This window comes from Erinaceus europaeus, chromosome 21 (genome assembly GCF_950295315.1).
Source record: "Erinaceus europaeus chromosome 21, mEriEur2.1, whole genome shotgun sequence".
In the NCBI taxonomy this organism is placed as follows: Eukaryota; Metazoa; Chordata; class Mammalia; order Eulipotyphla; family Erinaceidae; genus Erinaceus; species Erinaceus europaeus.
In genome coordinates this window covers 32377561-32385586 of record NC_080182.1, presented here as the reverse complement: position 1 = coordinate 32385586, position 8026 = coordinate 32377561, and the positions used below count along the sequence as shown (strand labels likewise).

Sequence of the window (8026 nt, the reverse complement as noted above, 5' to 3'; positions counted from 1 at the left end):
GGTACTCCTGTGTGGTGCTGATCCTGGTGCTCCTGTGTGGTGCTGATCCTGGTGTTCCTGTGTGGTGCTGATCCTGGTGCTCCTGTGTGGAGCTGATCCTGGTGCTCCTGTGTGGTGCTGATTCTGGTGCTCCTGTGTGGTGCTGATCCTGGTGCTCCTGTGTGGTGCTGATCCTGGTGCTCCTTTGTGGAGCTGATCCTGGTGCATCTGTGTGGTGCTGATCCTGGTGCTCCTGTGTGGTGCTGATCCTGGTGCTCCTGTGTGGTGCTGATCCTGGTGCTCCTGTGTGGTGCTGATCCTGGTGCCCCTGTGTGGTGCTGATCCTGGTGCTCCTGTGTGGTGCTGATCCTGTTGCCCCTGTGTGGTGCTGATCCTGGTGCCCCTGTGTGGTGCTGATCCTGGTGCCCCTGTGTGGTGCTGATCCTGGTGCCCCTGTGTGGTGCTGATCCTGGTGCCCCTGTGTGGTGCTGATCCTGGTGCTCCTGTGTGGTGCTGATCCTGGTGCCCCTGTGTGGTGCTGATCCTGGTGCTCCTGTGTGGTGCTGATCCTGGTGCCCCTGTGTGGTGCTGATCCTGGTGCTCCTGTGTGGTGCTGATCCTGGTGCTCCTGTGTGGTGCTGATCCTGGTGTTCCTGTGTGGTGCTGATCCTGGTGCTCCTGTGTGGTGCTGAGGCTGGAATCCAAGGCTTCACACATGGCAGAGTCGTGCAGCTCACCAAGTGAGCAGACTTTCATTGCTGTATACGAAAGAAAAAAGGGGGGAGGAGGGGCCAGGCAGTAGTGCACCTGGTTAAGCACACACATTACAGTGCGCAAGGAGCTGGTTTCAAGTCCCTGGACCCCACCTTCAAGGGGATAGCTACAAGTGGTGAAGCAGGACTGCAGGTGTCTCTCTGTCTCTCTCCCTCTCTGTCTCCACCTGCCTTCTCAATTTCTCTCTGTCTCTATCCAATGATAAATAATATTAAAAATAAATAAAATAAAGTGACTTCAATTACAGTTTTTCCTGCCATATTTTAAAAACATTTTCTTATTTTATTTTAACTTTCTATTATCTTTATTTATTGGATAGAGACAGCCAGAAATTGAGTGGAGATAGAGAGAGAGGGGGGCTGGGTGGTAGAATACCTGGTTAGCGTACATACTACGAAGCACAAGGACCCCCTTAAGGATGCAGATTCAAGCTCCCATCTGCTCCCCACCAACGGGGGGGGGGGTGGTCTCACAAGCAGTGAAGCAAGTCTTAAGGTGTCTACCTTTCTCTTCCCTCTCTGTCTTCCCCATATTTCTCAATTTCTTTCTGTTCCTATTCTATTAAAAAGAATGGGGAAGGGAGTCGGGCAGTGGTGCAGCAGGTTAAGTGCATGTGGCGCAAAGCACAAGGACTGGCGTAAGGATCCCGGTTCTAGCCCCCGGCTCCCCACCTGCAGGGGAGTCGCTTCAAAAGAGGTGAAGCAGGTCTGCAGGTGTCTATCTTTCTCTCCCCCCTCTGTCTTTCCCTGCTCTCTCCATTTCTCTCATTCCTATCCAATAACAACATCAGTAAACACAACAATGTTAAACAACAAGGGCAGCAAAAGGGAAAATAAAAAAGAAATAAATATAAATTTAAAAAAAAAAGAATGGGAAAATATGTCTGCCAGAAGTAGTGGATTCATAGTGGCAGCACCAAGCCCCTGCAATAACCCTGGAGGAAAAATAAATAAAATAAATAAATGAATAAATAAATGGAAAAGAGACAGAGAAACACCTGCAGCCCTGCTTCACCTCTTGCAAAGCTGTCCCCCAGTAGGTGGGGACCAGGGGTTTGAACCTGGGTCCTTGCACATGGTAATGTAAGTGCTTCACCAGGTGTTCCACCACCTGGCCCATACAGCATTTTCTATTTTTTTTTAGATGAGCTTAATTCCCAAGTCTATAACTGTTCTAGAAGTACAGTTTTTACCTCTTGAAACCACATCCCCAAACTCCACCAAAGTGCTAACACCTTCCCGCTGAAACCCTCTCCCTTAAGACCTGAATTCACTTTGTTCTCCTCAGTTCTGCATTCGGAGTCCAGTGTTTGTTGGGTTGTGTTAATTAGCCCCCATGGGCAAGGTCTTTCTATGTTTTCCTATTGCATAAATCCCTTCAATATTTCTTGCATTTCTGTTTCAGTTGTAGTAAATCCCCTTAGTGTTTGCTGACCTGGGAAGCTTTTTGTCTCTTCTTCAAACCTGATTGATAAGCTAGAACTATAAAGTGTTCTTGGGTGGAAGTCTTTTCTTTCCATTCCAAACTTTGGTTTCCATTCCAAACCTTGCATGTATCCCGCCAGTCTTTCCTAGGCTTTGGAGTTTTGCCAAGGTGTTTCTCTGGCCTTCACACCTATGTGATTCTGGGAGATTCTTAAGACAAAATGTTACCACCAAGATTTTATCAAGGATTCCAGGACTGCACAATTCTACTATTCCTGGAGGTCTGTTGCTACTGCTGCTGCTTTTCTTCCCCCCTTTTACTCCTCCTCTTCCTTTAATAAAGGGGTGAGAGAGAGGAGTAGAGAGGTAGGAGGAGGTGAGGGAAACAAAAGAGGAGAGCCATTACATGAAGCTTTCCTATGCTGTGATCCTGGGTGGTCCCTGAGAGTTCTAACTGTAGTCTACAGATTCCTTTATAGAGTCGGGTGAGGGGAAGGGGGAGAGAGAGAAAGAGAGGGAGAGGGAGGTAGTGAAGGAGGGAGAGGGAGAGAGGGAGAGGGAAAGAGGGAGGGAGAGTGGGAAGGGGAGGGAAAGAAGGAGAAGAGAGGGAGAGTGTTGGGCATTAAGCCAGCTCCCCCTGCTCCACCCTGCATTCCTGATACTATGGCCTATTTACATAATCATTGGTTTGCCTGAAAGATCCCCACCCATTGCATTCCTTTGATCTATCTTTAAGACCCTCACTGCCTGCAGGGTAGTATTAATCCCACCAGTTAAAATCCTCGCAACAGTTGCTAAGGGAGTTTCTACCTTCCCAGTCCACTTTTGCCTTTCTCCACCCCCCTTTCTAGCCATTTCTGTTTCCTACTTGCCACTTCCGGTTCTGTCCTATAAAAGAGTTGTCTCTCTGATCAATAAAGACATTGCATTACCTACCACTCTGCCACAAGTTCAAGATTCTCTCTCCTGTTTCGTTTAGTGAGTAGCAGCCCAGGCTGGCTCCGGTCAAGTTCTCTCCAACCCAGAGAGTACATGCCTGGGAAGAGGCACCCCCATGCTAGCCAGGCAGGCGAGGGGGATAGGGAGAGGAGGGGGGAGAAGGAGAGGAGAAGGAGAAAAGGAGAGAGAGAGAGAGGGAGAGAAGGAGAAAAGGAGAGAGGGAGAGGGAGAGAAGGAAAGGGAGTGAAGAAGAGGGAGGGAAGGAGAGGGAGGGAGGGAGGGAGAGCAGGAGAGGCAGAGGTAGAGGCTAAATCAATTCACCTCTGATGAAGCCTCCACCCGTGACATGCTGTGTTCTCCTTGGTGGTAACCAGGCACGTGGACAAAGGCCCTTACACATGATAAGTTGTGAACTTTTCCAATTAGTAGATTTCTTGATATCCCCCTAATTTTTTTTAAAGAAAGCACTTCGACTGCAAGAGAATATTTTTTTCCAGAAGGAATTTACAAAATTTACACCTTCTTTTCAGTAGTATCTATCCACGAGAAGTGTGTTCCTATATCAAAAGTATTTTGATAAAAGTAAAAGCTAGCCCTTTAAGAAAGAAAGAAAAAAGAAAAAAAAATCCATATTGGGGCAGTCTTCTTTGATTTCCAGGAGGAAAAAAGCGAATCATTTCTTGGAGGTGGAGGGTCTAGACCATACCCCGTCATGAGCAGTTAGTGAAGATTTTCTCACAAGTGAAAATTGGCCTGGATAATGTCTTAACTTATGATTCTCTCTTAATACTTTCTACCAAATTATTTTTTAATGAAGATAGGCGATTAAAGTTGACTGAAGTCATGTAACACAATCACTACTGATACTTGAAAGATATGGGAAAAGGGCTAACTGAATTCTTTCACCTTCTCTCTTACTCTCAACATGCATCCCATTTTAGGACATCCCAGAGAAAGCAAATGGGAGAGAAAAAGCTACCTTGCAGAGCTTTTTTGTTCATGGGGCAAAACTTGTTTAAAGTTTCTGAAAAAAAACTCTTTTTTTTAATTAGTGATTTAATAGTTGATCAACAAGACCACAGGATAAAAGAGGGGTACAATGCCGCACAATTCCCAACACCAGAATTCTGTATCCCATCCCCTCCGTTGGAATCTTTCCTATTCTTTATCCCTCGGGGAGTATGGACCAAAATTCTTTATGGGGTGCAGAAGGTGGAAGATCTGGCTTCTGTAGCTGCTTCTCTGCTGGTCTTGGATGTCGGCAGGTGTATCCACACCCCCAGCATGTTTCTGTCTTTCCCCAGTGGGCCAGGACACTGGGGAGGTGGGGTTCCAGAACACATTGGTGAGATCATCTGCCCGAGGAAGTCAAGTTGGCTTTATGATAGCATCTGCAACTTGGTAGCTGAAAAGCATTAAGATATAAAGCAGAAAAAACAACAAACTTTTGAAAATCATTTAAAAAAATAGAAAATACTATACATTTTTGCATCATCCTTGCACAGGGGCCATGCTAATCGCTCTGTGCTGTTCCAATTGTAGTACATGTGCTGCTGGAGTGCACATGCAAAATGAATTCTTCTTGCTGTATCAGAACAGAGTAGAGTAGAGTGGAGTGGAGTGGAGTGGAGTGGAGTGGAGTGGAGTGGAGTGGAGTAGAGTAGAGTAGAGTAGAGTAGAGTAGAGTAGAGTAGAGTAGAGTAGAGTAGAGTAGAACAGACACAGAAGTAGATATCACTTGTTTGCCTTCGGGGAGAAAAGGCTGAATACCAGCTTGCCTGATTCCCAGCAAATGACCACAGTTCAATGACAGCTGATCTAAATGAACGTTTTTGCAACTGGCATTATTTATAGCATACAGCGTGAGTTTGATAATTAGATCCAAAATGTACTTGAAAATAACTGTCCAGTATATACAGTAGTGATTTTGATTATGTACCCTAGGTGTAAAAGATACCTGATGAGTGCATTCACAAGTAATTTTAATCTCCACAGCAGTGCAATATGGCCTAAGGTTAATTTTAACAGTGAGAAAATTAGACTATGAATTGTATCCAAGAACAGTGAAGAAAACTTTGAATATTAGTTTTTCCTTTGGGGCTGGAACATGTTTAATTATTTTTATGTTAGTGTGTGAGGCAGTCATAAAAAAACAATCCAGGAATAATTATTAAATTTAAGTTAGATAGAGAAAAACTTTTGGCTATCTTAACAATTTTCCAATGAATGATCTAGGATTTGCTGGAGGAACTCAGTATATTACCAGCACAATTATTTTATAAGGTAATTTAAATCTAGAAGCTTTTGCTTATCAGACTCAGAGTTTTCAGACTGCAACTCAGTATTTTAGTAGATTTTTATAGGAGAGATGTAATAAAGACTCAGCATTGATAGAACTGGCATTGAAAGCTAACACACATTGAAGAAGATGTTTTTAACCTTTCACAAGTCTCACAATTCCAGTATTACCTAAATAAAAAAAATAAGTAAATAAATGGGGGCCAGCCAGTGGCTCACCTGTTTAAGCGTGCACATTACAGTGCACAGTGACCTGGGTTTAAGCCCCTGATCCCCACTGGTGGGGTGAAAGCTTCACAAGTGGTGAATAAGGACTGCAGGTGTCTCTTTCTCTATCTCCCCTTTCCCTCTTGATTTCTCTCTGTCTCTATCTAATGAGGAAATAAATAAATATTTAAAAATAAATCAGTAAGTATATTTAGCATCATTTTTAAAGTTTTAATGTAGAAAACAAGTAGCCAGATTTTGAGATGATTTTCCCCTGTAGCTTATGAAATTGTGTGTGTGTGTGTGTGTGTGTGTGTGTGTGTGTGTTTAATCGTTCCTTTAGTTTGTTTTCAAGTATTCTTGGTTTATATGAGTATACATGTTTTAAAAGTACAGCTCCACACCTTTTCAAAATACATTATTACACTCCCCCCACCACCACCAACAGAGCACTACTATCTTTCCACCAGAGTCCATCGGTTCCCTTACGGCCTTTCAACTCCCTACCTCCAGTTCATTTTGAGCACCTTAGTTCTCTAAGTCCTGAGTCCAAAGGTTTTTCTCCACTTGATTTTATATATTTTCCTTTGCTTTGTTTTGTTGTTTACCCCATATTCATACAGTATTTCCAATTTAAAGAATTGGAATTATAATTCCAATGACTTATAGAATTGTATGTCATTCAGTATCTCCCATTTATAGAAGTCTCTTTAGTTCATCTTGTAAGAATGACTTAGTGGTAACCCATTCATTTGACAGTTGTTTGGGAAGCACTTCACGCTTCACTCTTTCAAACCCTACTCATATCCCAGTGGTTTAGAGTATTCCCAAGCAGAGGGGTCTTTTCCATTCAAAATCTTGACTCTATCATGTCAATCTTTTCTGATTTTGAGTTTCTGTTGAGATAGCAACTGATGGTCTTATGTGGATTCCCTTGCAGGTGATTGTTTTTTCTCTTTCTCTTTTAAAGTATCTCTTGACCATTAATATTTTCTGTTGTAGTTTTTATGTGTTTTGGTGGGCTTGGATTTGGATTTAATGCATTTGAAACTCTCTCCTTCCTTAATTTGGAGTTCTGTAATTGTTTTCTTTGAGATAAGAACGTGACCCTGTCTTTATCTTCAGGTACCCTTGTGATGTGAATATTGTTTCTCTTTTTGCTGTCCTGTAACTTATATTACTTTCACGTGTCATGTCTTCTGGTTTTTTTTTTTTTTTTTTGACACCTACAGACTTGCTTCACCGCTCGTGAAGTGACCCCCTCCCAGCAGGTGGGGAGCCAGGGGCTTGAACCCGGATCCTTACACTTCCTGCCATGTGCGCTTAACCCACTGCGCTACCGCCCAGTCCTCATAATTCTTTTTCTTAATGATTATTTTAAATCTTAAAAAAGATTTTAAATAGTTAAATTGAAAATTGTTGTCAGGGATTTGTTGCTATAATGGTACATGAACATCAGTTGATCATGTTAGACTTCTCAGAAAATTGTTGTCAGGGATTTGTTGCTATAATTGTACATGAACATCAGTTGATCATGTTAGACTTCTCAGGTTTGGGAATATTTCCTTTTATTGTCCACCCCTGTGATGGGGAAATTATTATTTAAATACTATGTAACAGTGCTGGTATGTACAGGTAGCAAAGTATGAGAAAAAAATGAAATATCTATACAGGAAATACAGGACATACTTTTGTTAGTGAAACACAGGAACTTCAAAAGTAATGCTAACTAGGCCAGAGAAGTAGCTCACCCAGATAGCGGGCCTGCTTTTCCTGCCCATAACTTTCATTCGAGCCCAGGTCCCCACTGCGTTAGAGGAAGCTTCGGTGCTGTGGTGTCATTTCCTCTTTTCCTCGTCATTCTGTCTTTTACTCTCTGAAATCATTCACTTGGAAAAACAAATCTCTCGTGACGACAGAAATAAGTAATGATAATCCATGTTAATTTCAAATAATAGAAATGGATAGGTAGTTGTGAATACCATGTGGGAATCTCAGAATAATTTTTGGTAGTAAATACTATCACTTGGAGTGTGAAAAATGGACATGTGTTGAAACATGAAATTCTATAGAAATTCTATAGGCATGCATTGACGATGACAACACTCTTTATAACTGAGGAATTTTTAAAATCATTATTTAAAGATTCTGTACACCAAGATAATATGTGTTTTACCATGCTATCACTATTTAAAAAAGAAAAGAAAAAGTCCAGGCGTTTTCCTTTGGGTTGTCATTTTTCCAGGGGCAGAAACCATGACAAATTATCCAATTCCACCAAACCAAAGCTCGTCCACTGTTCTCTATTCTATCGAAGGCACCATTCATCTATAAAACGTTCTCATTGTGTGTTTCATGTAGAGAAAGAAACTAATATGTCAGAAACACGTTGCAGTTATTTTCCA

The 8026-nt window shown here is 42.4% G+C and overlaps 1 non-coding gene across 1 annotated transcript; it reads right to left on the bottom strand.

Moving 5' to 3' along the window:
- Nucleotides 1-4576: 4576 nt before the first annotated feature.
- On the bottom strand, nucleotides 4577-4680 carry LOC132535371 (U6 spliceosomal RNA). Its single transcript, XR_009547153.1, has one exon. It is a non-coding gene; the product is annotated as a U6 spliceosomal RNA (small nuclear RNA).
- Nucleotides 4681-8026: the final 3346 nt, after the last annotated feature.